General features: G+C 37.4%; 1 long non-coding RNA gene across 1 annotated transcript in view; it reads left to right on the top strand.

Moving 5' to 3' along the window:
* Positions 1 to 9,238: 9,238 nt before the first annotated feature.
* The window catches only part of LOC128474822 (uncharacterized), a 103,618-nt gene continuing 89,187 nt past the window's right edge, over positions 9,239 to 23,669 (top strand). The window contains exon 1 of the long non-coding RNA XR_008346406.1: positions 9,239 to 9,335. This is a non-coding gene — a long non-coding RNA (uncharacterized LOC128474822). The remainder of the gene's footprint in view (positions 9,336 to 23,669) is intronic.

The raw sequence follows: 23,669 nt of genomic DNA, 5'->3' as shown, positions 1-23,669 counted from the left end.
TTATTGGAGAGGACAAACGGTAATAAAACTCACCAGATGGAATGGTGTGTAGTGTGCGTGCTTCCTGTACAAGGGCAATACTCACTCTCATGAATCTGTTTTAGAAGCAGATGCATCAGATAACAACCCGAAATAAAGGCATCCCATTTCTAGAAAGATTATAGTTCCAGGAATGTTTTATAAACAACCATGAATTTCTAACAAAAAAAACCAAGAGATTTCATCTAAACAGAGAAGATTATGTTCAGTCTGTTTTATTATATTTTAGAATATATTGTCCTCTCAAGAAACCCTTCTAATACTTATTAAAAATACTTTATATAGCTTTTCCATACCTACCAACCATCCTGCTATTTTAAAGAACAGTCTTGATTTTCGGACACTGTCCAGTTGGAGATAACAGGAATCGTGAGCTGGTTGGGGAGAATGTCCTTCATTGATTGTGGTCTTTGCTTTTGAAGTACAGACGGCATTCATGGCTTCCACTTGGCCATCTCATGGTCTATCTCAGCTTAGTGCTATAAAGAGGGCAGACTGATAAGGTAGGCGGGTGGTCCCTCCCATTTACAAATCTACCCCACCTCTACCATGCCCCCCCCAACAAATGGTGCCTATTTTGACATCTGAAATGTTGAAGGGGTACACATTGTTAAAACAGTAAAATCAGTAAGATGTGCTTGGGCCTGTACTCCCAATGCACTCACCAAGCTGGAATCTACCCTGCCACACCTTGCCAAGCCCACTCAGATGCCAGATATGACTGCCAGATTCCCAAATAGGTGTTAGTACTCACTAGACAATGTACAATATTTTCACCAGACGCAGTGTTTATAGATCTCTGTTCCTGGCTCACCGTAAGAATGCAAATTCAAATGGAAAAAATAATGCCATTCACTCTAGAAAGTAACTTAAGAGGCACTCAAGTAGACAAGAGCAAGCCAAACAGCTGAGGATGTCTGAGTGGCCCTGGCAACTTAAGGCCATACATTAGATACATGTGGCCACCAAACGACGTACATGTGGCCACCAAATGACGTACATGTGACCACATGTAGGGCCTTATTTGCCACTGGAGCCCTATTGGCCACTGGCCCACCGAACATTCCGGGCTTGGGCATATTCCACTGTTCAGATGTCTTAAGCCTGAATGCCCCTTTATCAAAGGATTTTCTTTTTCCCCTTCTTTCTTCTTCAGACTCACATAAGGCTGTCTGTGGTTAGCCCTGTGGTTAGTCCTGCCCCATGCATTTCAAACTCTGACACAGCTAGCCTTGCATGACACACAGCTAACCCCACCCTCTTATAAAGCAACTTCCTCAGAAGAGCAAGAGCTCCGGGTATCCTACCATGGGAAAGCTGGCTCACCTAGTTGTAGGCACAGCGCCACATTATGGAATATGCAGAGAATTGATCTGGCTACACTTATTTAATCTTACTGATGTATACATCACATTACACACCAGCAAATCTACAACAGAATCAAGGTGTTGCAATGGTCTAGTGAAAGTTCAGACCTAAACTTGATTGATATTCTGTGATGGAGCATTAACAATGCATAATGCATAAACAAATGACTGCAAACCTCAATGAACTGAAGCAACGTTGTAAAGGAGAGTTGACCAATGATATGAGAGACTGATAAAGTCATACAGAAAACAATTACTTCAAGTTATTGCTGCTAAAGATGGTACTACAAGCTATTGAATAATAATATGTACTTAGTTTTCCAGACAGGGCTTCTCCATTTTGTCTTTATTTTTGTTGAATAAATTATGACACAATGCAATATGTCATGTGTTGTTGTTCATCTGAGGTTGTATTTGGAATGATTTTGCAATGCATTGGATAATGTTCTGCCTTTAGATATTATTGAATAGTTGTTTATAATTACTTTCAGAGGCCCATTATCTATAAAAGTGCCATAACAGTATGAGCACTGACAGGTGCCATGATAACAAGATTATCAGTGTTATCCCCTTCACCTGTCAGTGCTCATATTGTTGATGAGAAATATTGATGCCCTAGGCCCAAGAGATCTGACATCATATCCCAGTGCTCTATGCAGAGTCATGTAATGCATCCCTTAGAGGCTGTACTGGAATATTAAAGATCATCAGTGTAACCAACCCATTAAGCAGCGCCTAATTACCCAAGAGAGCCATCTGCCTCCCCGTTTTGCAACACGGGGACTTCTGCACCCATGTACCTGCTTAGGCCAGGATACACGCGGAGTTGAAATCTAACACACTTCAAGATGATTTTCGTAGTATTATATTTTCAGCACAATATTCTGTATTGTGGTCATTGTGGTCAAAATTTCATAACGCCTTTCCCAGATTTCTTATATTTTTTTTTTACTTTGTAATAAATATAAATTTTGTCATGACTTACTGTAATTCTCTTGATCTCACTATTCCTATAATCTTAGAGGTCACAATTTCTAAGTTAAACGCTGGTATGTTCACCAACCCCACAATTTTCACCTAATTATTTTGTTTTGAAACACATGGGTCACCCTTTTCCTTGATTTTTTTCAGCGATTTTTCAGAATGTATTGATGTTCCCACATTTCAGGCAAAATACCGCAGAATTACCATCAGACCTTGCAGTTTTATTGTATGTGAATGATATTTGAATACTAAAAAAGACTAGATAGTATATAAAAGCTGGGAAAAGAGAAAATGTCGGTGCGCTAAGCTAGTCACAGGCTCAAATAATACAAATGTATAATACGAGGCCTACCAAACAGGTGTAAGCATGCTGCAAAAACAGTGTATTGGCTGTACAATGTATACAAAAAACAAAAACTGTCTGCGCTTCTTACCCTAATAAAGTTGGCAACAAATATATAAACATAATATAAATGAGAGGTTTTGGTAGCAGTATAAACTGCTTTGTGTGCCCACTATGTAGGAGGTGAGAGTAGGTTCTCACCCTATTGAGAGTGTGCCTTGACGTGGCGGGTGAGCTTAATTATGCTTTGGCCAATTCATATAACCAAAACCTCTCATTTATATTATGTTTATATATTTGTTGCCAACTTTATTAGGGTAAGAAGCGCAGACAGTTTTTGTTTTTATTATATAAAAGCTACCTAAAGGCACCGTCTGGCCATTCTTTCCATATCTGTTCTTAAAAATAATAAAGTAGCTTCGGCAGCTAGAACTGAACAGAAGGTAAGCGGAGCCAGTAAGTACGAAACTTCATGTACAATTTTTCAAATATGAACAATAGAATACTGATTTATCATTTAAAAAAAAAAAAAAAAAGTAATCAAAATCTATAATAATAATAATAATAATATCTTGGCTAATACTTAAAAGGGTCTATCATTAGTTAGGAGGAAGACTTAGTTGCCTGTCCTTTCTACACTATGAATCTGTCATTGTGATACTGAATGTTTGAGCAACGTGTGTCAGCAGGAAAAAAAAAAATATACAGACGCTCAGTGCATATAGCTACCGGTCTCCACCCAAACAAATCCCTTTTAGCAAATGTGCCGTTAAACAGCGCAACAAGATAGCACACACTTACTACGGATATTTTCATTGGTTTTGATGGTTTGGATAAAAAAATAAAAACATTTTACACTATTAAAGTAAAACTCCATAGAGAATATTTTATTTTGCTCAAAGAGTTTTGCATTATTCCTTTTATAAACATAGCATGTATCTGATATGCTGCAGTAGCAAGTAATCGCCTGAACCTTTTTAGTCACCGGAGGTTGCATCGTTGCCGTTAGCAGTCCTAAACTGGCCATCTGGCACACAAGCATAAAAATCAGTTGCCATCCGGTGGCCATGACTGCCACGTTATCACCAGCCCCACTGTGGCACTTGAAGGGTAACTTGAAGTACATTTTTTGTACAATTTGTTTTTGTACAATTTTTGTGTTGCACTGTAAATAATATTTTTATGTAGTTAAATACACAATTTTCACTTGCTGGAAACTCATATTTTAAAATACCTTCCCCTGGAGATTCCAAATCAAAGTCCCCAGGTATGGTAGTATGAGTCCTTCTAATCAGTTTCCAATTGAGCAGTCAACCATTGATTTAATCATCTACAACCAACATTGTTTTTTCTTGCTGCATTACCTTGAAGTTAAGACTAGAATAACGTAATATGAAATCTGTATTGGTCATATGCCTTAGTCAAAAAGTTTTTTCTTGGGTGGAGTCTCCAGCAGGGGTGAGCCTAAGGATCCCAGAGCCTGGGTACAAGATTTATTTGGCAATCCCCCCCTTTCCTATTTCCCATAAACACTGTCATGTCTTTACAGCTCCTGCCATGTCCTCATTAGCCACTGTCATGTCCTTACAGCCCCTGCCATGTCCTCATTAGCCATTTTCATGTTCTTACAGCCCCTGCCATGTCCTCATTAGCCCCTGTCATGTCCTTACAGCCCCTGCCATGTCCTCATTAGCCCCTGTCATGGCCTTACAGCCCCTGCCATGTCCTCATTAGCCCCTGTATTGTCCTTACAGCCCCTGCCATGTCCTCATTAGCCCCTGTATTGTCCTTACAGCCCCTGCCATGTCCTCATTAGCCCCTGTATTGTCCTTACAGCCCCTGCCATGTTCCCACCAGCACATACAACCCACATTCCCTTATGGCCCTTGTGTAGAAAAAGTTTCACATGTGATATCACATCAAGTGCTTTTGATGCAGCAGCACTGAACCTACCACAGCCTTGCACTTCCCAATTAAAGTGGACCAGTTATGGAAAATCTCAGTTCTCTCTCACCTGGCCCTTTGGGGTGCGCACTCTTTATAAGTGAGCGCCTGGGTGAAGTGCATCCGCTGCACCTGCCTCAGCACAACCCTGCTCTCCAGGAATTAAACCAAACAAAGAAAGAATTAAGCACATATCCAGCAAATATTATTCAAAAGACACCTATCTGAGGCATAAATATTAGGGATTCTGTCGCACTATACGGCCATATATTGCTTAAAAAACTAGTCAAAGCTTGTCCTTAGTAAAGTACTTAAGTTCACTTAAAATTCCTTACCACGCTCAGTCAAACATCTATTCAAACATTGAACCTTCACGATCTTCACCCAAGCAGTCCCTTACCTCATTCTCACTAAACTAGTATGTCTTAATGTGTGTTAATGATACTGGGTTTTTTTTGGAAGCCCGAGGTGTCGTGCTTCTCAGGTGCGTGCGTCTGTGAATAAGAGCAGCAGAAGCCTGGTACTTTTTCAAGTCTTCGTCTGACATTCCCCGTGGGGATATGTCAGACACAATTCCTCCCCTCCCCAGCCATAAGACCCGCAGGAGGGTCGGATCTTCTGGTCCACTTCCGAAAAGGAGGACCACTATATGGAAGAGGTAGGGAGCCACAAGGTATCGCACTACCTCTACCTGCCAGGACACAAAAAAGTCCAGTTCCACTGCAGGGGTGCAGTGCTCATACGAAGTGCAAAGTCCGTGATCCAAAAATCAAAATCAAATCCTTCGCCGTGTTCAAAGAAACCGTGATGTAGAAGCCCAATTAATTGGCACACGTGTAAATCATAAAAATGAATAAATAAAGTGCTAAGCCATCCTTCCTTGGCCATCTTAATGTTACAGTTAGTTTAGTATGCTGACAATTTTCATGTTTTTTGCAATTTACAGAATCAGCCTGTACTCTTTAAATAAAATGTTATGAAATACCATTACATAAGTTATGGTGGGAAAAGGTGATGGAGAACCCTTCCACTAAAATACAGAAATATCATGGTGCTTCCACAACCACAGGGGATTCTGGGTAGGCACATGCAAATAAGGTCAACAATGATCACCTTTTGCCTCTATATCCACTTTATACATGGATCCCTTGAAAGTAATTGCCCGCTGTACAGGACAGCCTTTAGACAAAACTCGGGTAAGAGGTGCAGTAGCCAGATCACCACTCATGGACAGCTGTTTCATCCTTAATAGGATTCATCAGCTTGAGGTTGTGATACTGGCTTAATACTTGAGGCTTGGGGTAGCCAAGAAATACCCTTACATAAGTTATGGTGGGTAAAGGTGATGGAAAACCCTTCCACTAAAATTAAAGGGGTAGTAGAAGCAGAAATTTCCCGCAGAAATCTCCTGGTGCTGCCACAACCACAAGGGATTCTGGGTAGGCAAAACTAAGAAAGAGGTGCACTAGCCAGATCACCACTCATGTTGACTTAAGGCCTAAGTATTTTGGGAGAGCAGAGGGAGAGCAGAGTGGGATTTATTGTTTATTTTAATTTGTAAACAGCATTACATTCATTAGATTCATTTACTGTATGCAACTGCAAAATGCTGGGTTTGTCAAAGGCCACAGAAAGAAACAAAGTTTAGGAAGGGATACATAATTCGGGTCAACTTATAACTGAGCTAATACAGTAATGCACAGTTTAATAAATATATGTTTTACTTTGATGTTCAGATGCAACTCTCTATTATTATTATTATTTCCATGTGATTAGATAAGTAAACTCCTTGTACACAGAATTTTCACTTTTTACAAAGCTGTTGTGAAAAGATCACAAAAACATTAAGCACCTGCTGCATCCGTATACATCCCCAGATTTTCCTTTTTTATTTCTAAAAAAGACCCAGTTGATAATTAATACAAATTATTAGGACTTTTATTATATCCATGCTCTTGTTGGATATTGGTTTTTTGTATCACATACTGTAAGACACTTTCACAAACAAAGTTTCCTTAGAATGTGAACCAATGTATCTCTTCGTGAACCTCTATATCCTAGACAACGAGTGTTACGGACTAGACAGGCAGGGAGAAACAAACTCTTGACAACAGCTTGCAAAATAAGGACAAACAGAGGTCGCCCCTGGCTGGTGGTACAGGAAAGCATGAGTGTACCATCTTGGACAGCAAAGAGACAAAACATTTGTTCATCAGAGAGGTAAACCTGATGAAAAGAAGAGTCTGAGATCATGACTCCCGTCAAAACATGCCAAGGAAATGTTTTACTGTCTTGGTGGTTGCTATTAGCAGGACATCTGGTTGGACATGGTTACTGCTTCCACTAGACATTGTATATTTGTTCACGATTTCGTTCAATTTGTTCAGCAAAACTATTGATACTAATGCAAAAATGTGCAAAGACACTTAAAGATACAAATTTGCGTTACAGATGCACGTATATTATTACTTTAGCACCATTATGTTCTGTAGGGACGTGCAATGGGTAAACAACAGGACATAACATGTGCTGCATTAAATAATAATTTTCACTTACAGAAAAAAAGTTAAGGAGGGCCCGGCTGAACCAAGCTTACAATCTATTTCATGTATCATTATAAATTAAAAAAACACAATAATCAAATATTAATCGAGCTGCAGTCTTAACAGTGATTTTTTTAATTAACATTTTTGCACATTATGAGATTAACTTGATAACAATCCTTTAGAATAAGAATATTTAATACGTTTTATTACTGTATTTTTACAAAGAAATTGTCATGAAAATTGGATGTTAAAAAGTGTTTTATCCCCTAAATTGGTAAAAGGTATGTATAACTGCACAGGTTTCCGTAATCTGAAGCTTTTGTGTTATTGTGAGAAAAAAAAACACAATTTAACATACTTTTCAACTCCATGAACAAGTATTTATAACATTAAATGTATGGATTGTGGTGCTACTAAGAAAGTGTTAAGTAAACACAGTTTAGCTACGGTAATTAATAGCTGAGCACAAATTAGGTAAATTTTCTCATATGCACAATAAAAAGTAACATACACTTTCAGACTTTTAAAACACAGAAGACATACCAGCCATGAAATACCACAATAGTAAACATTTTATTGCCAATTTATGTTCCAGCAATTTAAAAAATTTCTATGTTGGAAGTTGGGGATTACACAGAATAAAAAAGTGCCGTATCAGCAACTGTGAAAATGCAAAATGTAATTGTTAAAAACAAACCCTCTTCTAAAATATGACTTTAGAAATAGTACATTGTAATTAGATTTTTTTTTAGTTAAACCAAACTTTATGGTAAAAAAAAACAACGTAAAGGAAAATATTTTTAACATGGACACATGATATCAACACACATGTAATATTTAAGGGGAAATTGTCAATTGTGGACTGATTTATGGTTCTGTGGAGGTTTCTTTGTGGGTTTTAGTTAACCTTTCTCTTGATTAAACTGGGCTTGATCATGGAAGATAGTGGACCAGATTTGCAACAATTTGCAACGTAAATACGTATCATAATATATGTATTCTTATAATCATTATCTTTCAATTACCGTATTTGCTCGATTATAAGACGAGGTTTTTTTCAGAGCAAATGCTCTGAAAAATACCCCTCGTCTTCTAATCGGGGTCGTCTTCTAATCAGACCTCAAATAGAGGTCTGATTAGGAGACTAAGATCCAGATCCCCCGCACTGCTGCAGGGGACCTGGATCCTCCTGTCTCACCCGACCCCCCCCCCATCATACACACACTTACCGGTGCTTCCTTGCTTCCTACTGCGTTGCCGGGGCAGCGGGTTGACGTCTACGCGATCCGCGTAGACAACGTCCGCTGCAGCCGGAAGGAGGTGTGGCTAGCAGCGGGGGTTGTCTGCGTCCGTCGCATAGACCTTCCCCGACTGTCAGAGATTAGAGTTCCCCGCACCGGTGCGGGGAACTTTGATCTCTGACAGCCGGGGAAAGTATACGCGACGGACGCATACAAACCCCCGCTGCTAGCCACACATCCTTCCGGCTGCAGCAGAAGGCGACGTCAACCCGCTGCCCCGGCTGGAAGCACCGGTAAGAGAGGGGGGAGAGCGGGGGAAGGGGGGTGAGAGAGGGGGGAGAGAGAGAGAGAGAGAGAGAGAGAGAGTGTGTGTGTGTGTGTGTGTGTGTGTGTGTGTGTGTGTGTGTGTGTGTGTTAGTTAGTTAAATGGGGGTATAGGGTGTGTGTGTGTGTTAAATGGGGGCATAGGGCATTTCTGGAGTGGCGTTAAGGGGGGATTTAATAGTGCACTCTGCCTCCTGAAATGCCTTATACCTCCCTATATGCCACTCTGCCCCATAATATGCCTTTTAACCCCCTAAATGGCAGAGTGGCATATAGGGGTATAAGGCATTTCTGGAGGCAGAGTGCTCTATACAATGCCTTTTAACTCCCATAATGTCACTCTGCCTCCTGAAATGCCTTATACCTCCCTATATGCCACTCTGCCCCATAATATGCATTTTAACCCCCTAAATGCCAGAATGGGATATAGGGGTATAAGGCATTTCTGGAGGCAGAGTGGCACATAGGGGGTCAAAAGGCATACCATGGGGCACAGTGGCATATAGAGGGTTAAAAGGCATATCATGAGCCACAGTGCCATATTGGAGTGGCAAGCCTGGGGGCAGATGTGCGTAACTGGGGGACAGGTTGGAAAATACAAGAAATAAAAACAAAAAAAATCTTTTTCTCAATCATAGCTTTTATTAAAAAAAATAGTTTACATGAATTAACATTTACTGGTAAAACTTTTTTCCTTTGGGGTCGTCTTATATTCAGGCTTTTTCTTTTTTTCCTAAGTTAATATTCAGATTTTGGGGGGTCGTCTTATAATCAGGGTCGTCTTATAATCGAGCAAATACGGTATATAGCGCCAACATTGTACTCAGCACTTCTTATAGTCAATATTCAAAGGGTCCGACAAAACTAAAACTGCCAACGAAGACGAACCGATACACGAGGGCCCTGCTCGCAAGCTTACAATAAAGTAAGAATGAATGGCTCCTTCAGTCGGTTACGATAAATATAAATTTCTAGTGATAACGTTGATTTTACTTGTCATTTGTGTGTTAAAACATCTTTACTCGGAGGTCATGGTGACGTTAGAATAAATAGTCTTGAAAGATTTAGTACCACGCTGTTAAAAAAAAAGCAAACATTTCATTGTTTTTCTAATACCCCATTTGATATTTCTCTTTAAACTTTATATCATGAAACAATTTCTTTCAACGGTTTTTGTCTGAAATGCTCTTCAGCTTCCTTTAGCGCTAATAAAGTATGAACAGGGTATAGATAGAATTCGGTGAATTGACGTCAGTATTCTCTTTTTTTTCTGTTGGTTTAAGTGTTTCCTAGTTTTCTCTAGTTTTGTGGTTACTATGGTGATATGTAAATAGAAGTGGAGATTCTCTATAAGGGTCCTTACAATGGCTATCTCTGTCTTTCAACTTCTAGAAAACCAATGTAATTCCGTGTATGTTTGTGCTTTACTGCGCCATACGTTGCCTAGGTAACTGATGTTTCTTAAGTCAACCTTTGAACGCATGGCTGCAAACTTACAAAAGGAAATATAGGCTAGCAAAATATATAGGATTACCCAGAATAAATTAGCTTTTTTTTTTTTAAAGATACTATAAACATTTGAAACTTTATTAGAAAAAGGTAATGGAAATCAAATCAAATTCAAGTTCGATTCAACTTAACATTTAAAAATTAGACATAAAAATCTTTTCTGGAGAAACACCACATTGAAAACTTTTAATTTTTCAAAATTCCAATTGAACCGTTTAAAATCAGTTTAGAAAAAAAAATAGCTTATGGCTCTGCAAGTGAATGATGAAAAATAATTGGCTGTTTTTTAAATATAATCTTGTAGAATGTTAAATTGCGTAATTGTCTAAACAATTTAGCAATGAATACTCTATAATTGTATAATTAACAGGAGCAGATTATTAATATAGTAATCAAATTGGATGATAACTATAATTTATAATGGGTTGATCTAGGAATTATTCGGATTTCCCTTAACCTACGAAGGGTGGATGGTTTCCCCATTCTGGGCAAAATCAGCAGTGACCTAAAAGAGTTTGTTACATCATCGTCATCTGAATCAATGCAATTAGGGCCTGTTATAGGCCTTTTTAACCTTACTATGTCAGTATGCAACATGAGGATAATAAACCTCAATTTAGGGAACTCCCACCAATTTTTTTATCATAGTATTTGATTAAAAATACATTTTCAAAAGTATTGTGTAGGTGTCTCTAGTTTTTTGTATAATATATTTTCAGGAAGCTGCATATAAGCCATTTACAGTATATGTGTTCTAGCTCTGTTATCGTAGCCCAGTCTACAAGGAGAACACTTTGACTTCTTATCATACTGTCCTTTGGTAAACAACAGAATGTTTCCATCTTAATCGCCCAGCTGGACTCACTGACAAATGAAAGGCTATGGCAATACGGACCTCATGACCATTGCCATAAAGAATCAGCTCAGTGTGGTGTTCGGGCAGGGAACGTCACATGACTGACAACAATGGCCGCCTCCAGTTCTGCAGATAAAGGATGCTTATAGGATGCTTCCACGTTACTTTCCATTTAAAGAAGACTTCACTGTTCATTTATAAGGACTAGCCACGGATGTGCATATAGCCTATGTTGATTGAACATTTCCAGGGATAAGAATATTTACAATAGGATTGGAGTTCTCATATTTACTTCAAACAGCCCACATACTGCTTACTTATGGCTATATTCATTTTAATAAACTAGCAATATACATATCCTAATTCCTTATTTCATCTCAATGTAAGTAAATCCCTTTAATGACAGTATTTTGTGTTTCTAGTCTAAATGCTGTCATCACTTTTATATGAAGGATTTGGGACGTTGCCTTTGGCAGTTATGTTTCGTAGGACAGGGTCATGTTAAATATGTTTATGGGAAGCAAAATACCCTTTGTTGTTTCATAAGCGCATAGCAGATCCATAAAGAACTAGAAATGTAATTTATCGTTTCAACTAAGCTAAATGTTATGGGAAAATTAAAAAAATATATATATATAGTTAGCATAATATGTTCATAATGTGGTGCCTTTTAAACTAAACAGTCTAAAATGTTTATTTTATCTTGCCTTCATTGAAGAGAAGAAAAAAAAAGAATAATACATGGAAGAATAAACAAAAAAAGTTATGATTGTTTAAAGAATAATTATTTGTTTTATTTTAAACAGAGCACCAACAAAGCAGTATATTATAAAAAGTTATTGAGGCATAGGATAAAGATTTGTTCAAGAATTATTATTATTATTACCATAATAATAATCGTAATAATAATAAGAAGAAGAAGAAAAAGAAGAAGAAGAAGTAGAAATGTAGTAAATATGATCATGCTTCATTTAACGTCCACTAAGAAACACTGTATTTATTGTGCCAATGTGGGCATTATGAACATACATTATTAAACATACATTAAGGGATTTAATGAACTTGGAAATATGTATTGTGATTTAGTTAGTACCTAATATACTTTCTACAGCTCCACTGTTTCTTGCTTTATGTTGAAGCTTAGACATTGCCCAAAAGCTTTGAAAGGCTGGTACCCAATAGCGACTCTCAGTTTTATTTCTGCTCATGACTTCGTATGTGTAAGAACATAGGAGAGGGCTACAGACATGCTATATATTGTCTACTGGCCTTGAAATTCCATGGCTTTTTTTCATCCCCAGTCCGCTCCTGTTTATTTTGCTTTATTTGACCTTCAGCATGCTTGATCTAGTCGAGGGTTGCCCTTCAGTCCTACAAACCCCATGATTCTCTAACCGGGGGGTGATAGTGCTATATATAAAAGAGAAATACAAATTGTCCCTTTGGGGATCGACCATATATCTTTTGATCCAGTTTTTCCATGCAAGAAAACTGTGAACTATGAGGCCTTAATAATACATCAAGCACGTGGATCAACAGCAAGGATGAACTTGATGGACAAATGTCTTTTTTTACTCTGTTACTATGCAGGACTCAAGCCTTCTAATTCTAGCCTATGACATTTATGACATTTGCAGTTGTACATAAGGTGGGAAAGGCAAATGAGGGGCTGTTGTTGCTTATTTTTAAGGAAACGTACATCTAAGGACATGAAAACCGTGAAACCAGCCGTTAGGGTGATCACGCATGTTTATCGGTATTTGCCGTTCCAATAAGGGCAATGAACCAGAGGTAGGTTGATGAGGTCCAGATATAACAGATAAAGAGAATATTTTATATAGTATGATCTCATGGAGTGCTTGAAATGTAACATCCAGACAATTACGGCCATTGTGGTGTGTGAGTAAGGGGTATATCTCAAAAAAAAAAATTCTGAAGATTCCAAACATTCTGACAAGGTGGTGACAACACAGAGAATTAATGTGCGCAGAACATGTATACCATTTGAAGTTCTTGCCCGTCATGTCTTCCGAAGGATAAAAGAGAGACGGTAAATATTCAGAGCCAATGCCTTGGTTTGTTTTAACTTTTAACAACATGATGACAATTAAATCCAAACCTTTGAATTAATGGGGAATGCAAACCTCCCATCTTGAGAAAAATGCAGAACGTTTTTACGCAATTAGCGATCAAAATTCTCTTTTTTTTTGCTTTCTTCCTCATGATGTTTGTTTTCATTTTTTATTGCCAGGAAACCAAACTAAGGTCAGACTCAACAAATAAATATTTAAAGCATGCTATGCTCATATTTACAGATGTAATCATGTTTAACACGTGCAGTAACTGCAACATAAAGCTACATATGTAAAAATAAAAATTAGATTTTAAATTGTGCTAAAAAACGTTCCCGTATTTTTGAAAGTACCTTTTCTCTGAATTATTTCTCTTATTTTATGTGTTTGCAGTTATTGCCACAGGTTCAGAACGGGTCCTGAAATGGACATTTAAATTAAGGGTTAAATATAGGGTTAAATAATGGTATGGCCATTACCCTGCCTAAGGTGTTCTTCTTGTATGTACATGGCTGCAAAATTAGTAAGAGCCCTGAACCATAAATTACTATTTTTATTTACTGTTCTTGAATGCAGCTCATGTTGTATAATAAGAGGTGGGAATCAAAAAACCCCCAGCGTAAATAGTAAAGGGGCAAGGTAGTTAAATTGGAAGACTTAAAAGGATACAAAAATAAGATGTCTGAGTAACCATTGTTTTTCTGTAAGACGAAGAATAAAGAATGCACACGGACCGTATACTATATGACAAGGCAAGCCAATATCAAAATGTCCAATAAAAATATCAATTTTTCATGCCTTAGATAATCAATACGATTGTATTCCTAAACATTCTATCTAAAAATGTTAACAGCATATTAAGTTATTATTGGGTCTGGTAAAAAGTAACAGGGGAGACGAGAACCTATCAGTACAAAATATATATATATATATGTATAAGCGGTGGCGCACCGTGCGGCCAAGGTTTGGCTTACCACATTACATTGGTATATTACATTTTATTTAAAGAGCACCAACAGATTCTGCCACCTTGGGCCTAGATGGCCTAGGCCAGTACATATATACCACCGGGTGCAGAGGTATTCTTGTGAAAATATCATTAGTGAAAGTAGATTCCAGAACGTCACAACTGAAAATCTGCATGCCAGATGTGGCTGTTTTTATAGCCCCCATCCAACCTGGAAACCCACTAAGCTCTATTGTATTATACAGTGTAATAAACTTCTGACTCATATGTGGTCTGCCAAAATGTGAGACAGTACTGTTCTACTGTTGTAAACTATGGATGACAACAAATCAGTTGGTGAACTCTCCTACTCTTTCACTCTCCCCTCAACCAACGACTAGATTGTAAGCTCGCAAGAGCGAGGCCCTCTTCACCTTTTGTACCAGTTTATTACTGTGTGTGATTTTAAATTATTTTACTGATTCTGTTTTAACAGCGCTACAGAATTTAAAATTAATGAACTATTTTACCTCAGAACAGCTGGGATCGAAAGCAGAAGGTGACAACATTATATTGTTTAATCAAATTGCCCTAAAGTTCTCGTCATTCTCATATCACACTGAAAAAAGGTAAATACTCACACCAACCATGCATAATCTCAGCATATTATAGAAATGTATTTTTATTATATAGAGGCTAAGAAATGTCAGGTGAGAAACAATATCTATGAAGGGCTTGGAGAATAATAATATTGTTTTCTGAATTGTGTATGCCTAGAATCATGCTCTGGTTAGTACACAGTACACGGGTAAATACGCCGTACACTGAGATACAAAGGAGATTAAATTTCCAGTCCTAAATCCAAACAAAGTCCCTCACAGAAGCATAAAAATTTAACTTCCAACCGCCATCCTGCTTACCTACGTGCAGAGCCCAATTTACATTCATGTAAAAAAGAGAGTGCCCCCTCTTTGAATTTAATTTTTTAAACATCAGGACATAATAACAGTCATCTGTTCCATTAGCAGGTTTATAAATTTGATAAATACAGCCTCAGATGAACAACAACACATGACATATTACACTGTGCCATGATTTATTCAACAAAAATAAAGGCAAAATGGAGAAGCCATGTGTGAAAAACTAAGTATACCTTATGATTCAATAGCTTGTAGAACCACCTTTATCAGCATGACTTTAAGTACTCGTGTTATGTATGACTCTGGACTCTTCTCCAGACTTCCTTCCTTCCTTAGACCCAGAATACATGTCAAACTACAGGCCTATCTCAAACCTTTCTTTTCTGGGAAAAATCATTAAAAAATATGTGTTCATTGAACTTGAGGAGCATCTTTTATCCTCCCCAATCTGGCTTCAAAAAGTCACAGTACTGAAACAGCCCTGGTTCATGTTCCAAATGACCTCTTGATGGGAAGGGTGATTATTAGACTTGGGCCAACTCTGTTTGTCTTTGTGTTCGTGGGGGAAAAAATCTTTGTGTTCCACGAATATTCGCTCGCTTCTGTGTTCGGTTCAGGTGAATATTTGTGTATATTCTTCGTGTTCGTTTTTTTCTTCGTAGAGTATCTCGTATGGACCTTTAACTCCTCACGGCGAAACTCCGCCTGGGGAGACCAATCCCGCTCCAGGAGTTAAAGGTCCACACGAGCGACTCTATTGGTCGCTTGTACCTTTAACTCTTGGAGCAGGGATACCATGGTTTCCCCAGGCCAAGTTCTGCCGTCAGTAGTTAAAGGTCTGTACGAGCGACCAATTGGTTGATGCCAGAGGAGGCCCCTGCAGGCGACCAATAGAGTCGCTCGCACAGACTTGTAACTCCTTGCGCGAACCTACAGATTTCCACTCTCGCTTAGCCCTGCGATGCTGTGTAGATAAGGTAAAAAAAATAAGGCCTAAAAAAAATGAAGCAGTCAGACTATTAACACATCAGCCCTACTCATGCTATATTACATCTATTTTCCGCATACTACATTGGCTTCCTATTAAATCAAGAATCTATTTTAAGATAGGCTTGTTAGCATTTAAAGCCCTAAAGAACCAGGGCCCCTGTCACCTGAAAGATTAATTATCACTCTATGATATTAAGATTGATTGTGGCTGCATTTGAGAGTGACGTGTATGTTTGAGACAATTGGCTGGGATTATTGTGTGCATTAGTTTGGCTGAGAGTGGTATTTGTGTCTGAGCGCACATCAGTGTGGCAGAGTGGTTTTTGTGTTTCGGTTTATATCAGCGTTGCTGACGGTGGTCATTAGAAGTGGGTCTGGCCGTCAGTGGGGTAGTGCGGTTAGGCGTGGGCAGCGTTTTAATGTTTGCATCAGTGCAAAGTAAGCTGTCATCACTATGACTCAGAATGGAAGAATCTTTAGTAAATGTTTCACCTCATGGTACATTGACATTCCTCGCTACATGTCTAGCTGAAATACAAGGGCATCTCTGTGTGGGGAAACATTATATAACATTATCTAATGCCTATGAAAACATTTCAGTCTTTCAATTATTTGCGATATTGTCTGTAGATTTTAATGAGGCACGTAAACCACAAACAACAGGTATTTTATCATGTTTTACATAAAACATATCCTTCTAATTATTTTTTTATGAAACTTCCAATCCAAGTGCTAAAGACTAATTAAAGCTATAAAGATGAGCGATCTAGAAAGATCTGGCTAGATTTAGGGGCCACCTAGAACTGTAGAACAAGAAAAAGCAAGAATGAAGACAAATACTTAAATAATTACATTTATTAACGCAGACTTTAAATAACCGAAAACCGGTGAGTTAAAAATGATAACTTGGAAGCACCCGTAGGGTCAGCTTTGATAGATAGTTGATTCCCCTGTATACAAGCCATCCTCCATTTAGTCTGGGTTGTATTTATGGAGTATGATGATCTGGTTGCTATGGCGGACGTATACACTACTTATTTTATTTCACTATTTTTAGAATTTGGTTTGATGGAATTCCCAGTTCCGAAAAAAAAATCAGTTTATTAACTTTGAGTCGAGTTTTTGTCACCTATATAGAGTATATCATAGAGAGAGAAAAACAGAGAGAGGAAAAAAGAGTAAAACTTATATAAAATGATAAATACAGCACTAAACATTGGAGAACTAAAATAAAAAAAAACTTATTTTGTGTACTAGTTATGAATTATATGCTACCTATATGTATTTTCCATAGAGTTACATGAATACATTAAAAATTCTAATTTTATTATAGTATTGAGGGCAAATGTTATGCTTTAACTTTTGTTTTTATTTCAGTCCCTCAGTTGCAAATAAAATAAGATCAATATAACATATAACTAGTAACAATCTATCACTTTTTATGGAATACTGACAAAAATCAGAAATCGGGGGGGGAGTAGTATAATTTTTAATGAAATAGAATATTATTCCTTATTGCTCTGCTGTGGCCTCAAATTACCTGGTTTTGCTTGCTTTTTCATATAAATTAATTTATATTATTCATTATATTTTATTATGAGTATTGGTTTACATTTATCTCATTTCATTCTATTACTTAATTTAGCAAAATAATTAATTTTGTTCATTTGATTACATTTCATTTTTGTTTTTGGTTTGAATGTACTTAATTATAATTTAAATGTTTTACTGTCATTGTATTTGACTGTGGGTATTGGTTTACACCTATCTCATTTAATTCAATTTAATGTATTGAATTAGTTTATATTAACTCTAAGTGTTTGGCATTGAGTTTAAATTCTTTATAGTATTGCTTATCTGAAATAGTTTTGGGGTGTAAACTTGGTTTAAGACCCTTCATTATACAGTATATATGAATGCAGGGTGTACTGGCGATAAAAAGGTAGCCCTCTCACCTTAAACTGACTCCATTAGTCACCCCAAGGGTTTTGCTGACATCTCAGTTGAATGGCGCATGCACAGAACATTTACACAGCAGTTAGAATTTAAATGATCTGTACGGACAATTACTTTTAGTGCATTTCTACAGTCATTTTGGTTCCAATTGCTACAATTTGTGAATTTTACTGAGAAAGTCGCTACATAGCCATTTCTCTTTTATATATATTGTTTTTACAGCCAATGTTTCCTTTAGTTTTCCTTTGTTTTAAATAAGCTATTCTTATTTAGCCTATATTAAGAATTAAGTAGTATTTTTTTATAAATTATAGATTAAATCATTGTATTGTTTGTTAGAAAATACAAATTAAAAAAAAATCTAAAGATTTATCAATGAAAGTTTATCTAAATTAAGTTGAGACTCTGAATGGAGAACCATTTGAAACAGTGATGGAAGCATCTGTGTGTTATGTCTGCTATGTCCATTATGTCTGACACTTAGTCAAAATCATTATCGACTGTTTTACATCAACGTTAAACAGTTCTGAAAGGAAATTTGGCTAGCTATTTTTTTTGGCTGAGTATCATTCTGATATCTGTAACCATAGGAGACTGAAATATATGGAATGGTCTCTCATAAAAAAAGAAACACATTGACAGTCACCTATCCAACACATTTTTAGAAGGGCCATAAAAGGACAGAGCATATTTCCCAACCGGTCCATTCTGGGCCAAAGGTCCTTCAGAGACTCCTTTTTACAATATGGAAACCAGCTTAGAAATGAAAATGTAGACAAGCCATTCTTCATCAGCAATGACAATCAGGAAGACGCAGAGATTTGTTGGAGGCCATCAGAAACCTTTCCTGATCATGGTGGGCACTTCAGATATTTGAGTCTTAAATGAAGTAAAAACGAAGTAGGCTCTAAAAATAGATCTCAAAGATGCTTATCTTACAGTTCCAACAGAAGGAAAACGTAGTTTAATCGGTAAATCACTAAAATAAGTATGTTTAAAGAGTTTTCCTTGCCCTGTATCTGAAAATATATTAAATGCCAATATGACGCTACGATTTTTATAATCACAGCCTCCCAATGATCAATTATTTTTTAAATAATAGTTAACCAAGTTAACAATGAGACTTTGTCCAAATTATTCACATGCTTTTCTGATGTGAAGGCTTACCAAAAAATCCTTCATGCCATCTAGAGTTAAATTCACAGTAACACGAAGAACAAAAACTTCTTCAAGGCAATTCTTTGTTCTCATATTCCTGTTAATCCTAAACTTTGTTGCATGTTCAAAGGCTTATGAACCACCAATGGTTGACCTCAGAAATAAAAAGCAATAAAAAAAGATATGTTCCATGGTATGTGAAGTTAGTGGTTACTTCATTTTGTAGCATTAGGGGTTTTGTCAAATATTGAACATTTGGAAGCTATCTTCAGAGCAACATTTATATTTATTATAATTAGGTAGTCTCATCTGGAGAAATGCTCACAGAGCAAGCAATCTGCGGCTGTAACCCTAGATCAGGTGTGTGTGTGGAGCGAGGTAGGGCAGCGGCCCGCCAGGCATTTCAGCCCCAACTAAAAAGTGAATTTGATCCCCAAAACACTGATATGGAACCCAAAAGAACTAAATTAAAACTTTTAATGGATACCAACTAACAGCTGATAAACAATTAATAATATCAATTTGAAAAGCACGTAAGCTGAAATAAAGCAGAACAAGTTGACCATCATGTCCAGGCATTTAGTCACTCTCATTCTAGATTGAGCAGGGTCCCCATAACTTTTGTTTCTATAAGTGAAATTGTTATGTTATATACTACTTGTTATGTCTTGTTTACCCGTTGTACAGTTCAGCGTAATATGATGGTGCTATATAAAACAATAAATAATAATAATAATAATAAAGAAATACTATGTTTCAGCAGACAATAATCCCTATATCTCTGCCTGGAATAGATAATAAAATGATCACAGAGTGCATTCTATCACTCTGCTCAGTGCACATGGTCTCTTCCATCTATCTAAACATTACGGGTGGGTAAACATCTCAATTATAAAATCCTCCCGTAGTTATTACGTTTCAGTGAGTACACTCAGCTTTATCAGGGGAAAAAGATTCTATTCTATTTGGTCAGAAGGATCACGGTTGAATTTCGTAGTTCCAAATCTCCATGTAATTTCTTTTGTAGTATCGTTCGAAGGAAGACAACTACTATTCTTGTTGATTAATATCCATAGGCTTTCACTGATCCTCAACAGCTCCATGTTCTAAAATCATTTCCATGTTTTATAGTGCTGGTTATAGAAATATTTGCCTCTTGTCGTTTACTATGACTTTTCACAAAATTAAGAAATCTGAAATTCTTTAAAATAAATATATATATATAAATCGTATTACATGTAATCAATTTATTTAAGAATAAATATAATAGGGTAAAATATATATTTTTAATTGTCTCTTATAGAATTCATGCTTTCTTCTGAGCTGGTTTTAATATATACTGTATAACTTATTTTAGGAACAGTCGTAATTGCCCCCTCTGCTCACTTTTTTTTTTTATGGCTTTTCTTTGACAGTTTTTTTTTGTTGTTGAATAAATAGCATTTATCTCCATGCAGTGAATACAGACTAGTTAAAAAGTTCCTAAGAATGTAAATTATTGACTTTGATCTCTGCGCATGTGCTAACCAACTGTGAAATATCCCTATGTTAGCATGAAAGGCATTTCCAAATTGAAGCTACTGTGTGAGGTCACCTTTGGATTTCCCGTGTTATGTTGTCATAGTAACAATTTAGTTCTCAAACAACCCAAAAACTCAGAGAAAAAAAAAGGTCAGTGAGTGGGAAAAATAACACTTCTGGTATTGTATCTCTGAACGAGCCCGGTATTTATTTATAACCCAGCAAAATACACATGTGACACACCTCGCGATATAATATAATAGTAAAAAAACAAAAACATGCCATATCACTGCGTATTTTATGAACTATGTAGGCTTTCAACAGAACTGTAGTGTAGTACAATACACCATCTGTCTATGGGACCTGTACAATAATATTTTTGTGCTTTAATATATAAAATTTTGAAAAAATAATGGGGTAAAATTTCAATAAAACAAATGAGTGATAATGGTTTATCCATTGATGTCATAATTGTGACAATATGGCATGAAAAGTGGCAGACCCTTAAGTCGATGTGACACAAAAATAAGGCATTAATCATTTAACATTTATATTAACATTTATATGCTATATTTTTTTATTAGACACACAATGTTTTGCAGTTTATAAAAAAAATTGTCATAAATGTTTTCAGCTTATATTTCTTGTTTCTGAAGCTTACAGTTCACGTATCTCTTTGCATTTGTGATCGTCCGATCATTGCACATCACGGTGCGCCGATATTTTATGATAAATATTATTTTTTAATTTATTAAGTGCTATACAATTACAACGCTTTACAATTTAAAGATAATGTGGACAATAAATGCATAAGTAATTTAGCTTGTATAGATAACCTTGCTCTCTAGCTTTATGGCAATTTCATACAAAGTTCCTGGCAAGAATGGCATGCTTATGGGGGCTCTGCTCATGAGCTTACATTCTAAAAGGAATTATATGGGTAAATGAGACAAAAGGAGAGGTAAAAAAGAGGGAGCACTACCTTTCTTGTAGCAGTAATTAGGTGAAAGTGGTTGCAGGATGCAAAGAGAATCCTGGTTTTCATGAGACAATTTTCAGATATGGTCCTGCTGTCCAGCATAGATATAGTCCCGCTGTCCAGCTCTGGTTTTATGGACAGTGGGGACCATTGGGCAGTTGGGGAGATCAGTGGAAGGCTGTAGTATTGCAACACACATCTCCATTGCGGCTCCCATGTAGCCAGCTTTTAATGCTCTGCAAGGTGGCTCTTCAGGTAAGGAGGACGGGTGGCCGTGGCTCTTGGCTCTGTCCACTCCAGTCTCAACCACTCCTGCCTCTTGCCACACACCTCAACCCATGTGTCCTGATTCGGACCCCTGAAATGTTGGGAGGTAAGTAATAATTCAAATGGTTCCTCTTTAAACTTAATACCAATGAGTGATTTCATGTTTTCACACACAAAATATAGTTGGCGGGACAAAGCTGCTGTTTTAATCCTGAACACTTAGAAAAGGCTGATATTATTTTTAAGGGAAGTAATTATCTTTAAAAATACAAGCGAATGGCGTACTTTACAAGGCATATACAATTAATGATGAGCTAATTTCTTAGAAAGAATATAACATCACAATATGAAAATTACTTCATGATATGCAGGTCTATATGTCATACTAGGCTTTGTCACTTGAAATTATATTTTGCACATTTACTTTGTTTCCATGGTTGCGAGACATTACTGAATCCCTGTTTTGTGACATTTGATATCACTATAAGTTCCTTGTTATATTGTTCGGATGGCTTTAGCTTTCCACTGAAATTCTAAGTGTTTTCTCATCAACTGGATATATACATTTTATTTTTACATAGAAATGTGTTGTTTGGGATGACGTTTTGATGCTTTTGAAAATCCAAAGGGAAATTATGCTATAGGTTTCTAAAGGCGGGAAGTAACAGCTCTCTGCAACGGCAAAAAAAAATGACTATTCCAAAAAAGTTCACATCTACGTTAGAGCAGAGTCAGAGAGGCTTAGCTTTTCACACTATAAACCTTTATTCGTGTTATCTGAGAGCATTCAAGAGCTAAAAATGGTCCCATTGTGACAGAATTATTGTCTAAACATGTAATTACAATGCAACAAGCAGGGCCGGCCGAAGACTTAACGCCGCCTGGGGCGAAGTTTAAAATGCCGCCCCCCCGCCGAAGCCGGCATTTTAAACTTCGCCGACCCCATTATCTACAACCCCCCCCGGGTACTTACCTTTAAACAGTCCTGCGGTGAGTCTCCCTGCTCTGCCACGGTGCCGGCTTGTAATGCTGAGCGCCGGAAATTGACGTCACTTCCGGCGCTCTGCATTACAAGCCGGCACCGGGACCGAACAGGGAGACTCGCCGCAGAGGAGAGAGAGAGAGAGAGGCGCCGAGCGGGTAAGCGAAAACCACTCGGCGCCCCTCTCTCTCCTCCGCTTCAAAAAACAAACAAAAAAAAAGCGCTTGGGGCGGCAAAGTGCCGCCCCTTCTAAAGTGCCGCCTGGGGCAATTGCCCCAGTCTGCCCCATTATAGGGCCGGCCCTGGCAACAAGGGCATTGAAGTTAGCTAAAGATGCAGTTCCCAGAACCCCACATCAACCAACTGGGGGGACGATCGCCCCACTCTTCCCCACCACACCTTTTGCAGTAGGGCTGGGCAATCATAAAATCAATCTTTAGGATCAGGATGGGATGTCATAGGGGGTAAGGCCTTCCCCTGTCTACCATATATTATTATTATTATTATTATTATTAATAATAATAGATTCTGAGCAGGGAATGGAGGTGAGGAAGAAGTATAGGGTAAACCTATTCCACCCAATGTTGATTTTATTACCCCCTTCCCCAATACCCAGCATAATGTTAAGGAGGGGAGAGCAAGCCCCTCCCTATTGGTTAATCTAGAACCTTATTTATTTATTTTAATTTATATTTTTCTTATTTGTGTGAGGCAGTATATTTTCA

This window comes from Spea bombifrons, chromosome 2 (genome assembly GCF_027358695.1).
Source record: "Spea bombifrons isolate aSpeBom1 chromosome 2, aSpeBom1.2.pri, whole genome shotgun sequence".
Taxonomy (NCBI): Eukaryota; Metazoa; Chordata; class Amphibia; order Anura; family Pelobatidae; genus Spea; species Spea bombifrons.
This window is presented reverse-complemented; position numbering and strand designations above follow the sequence as displayed.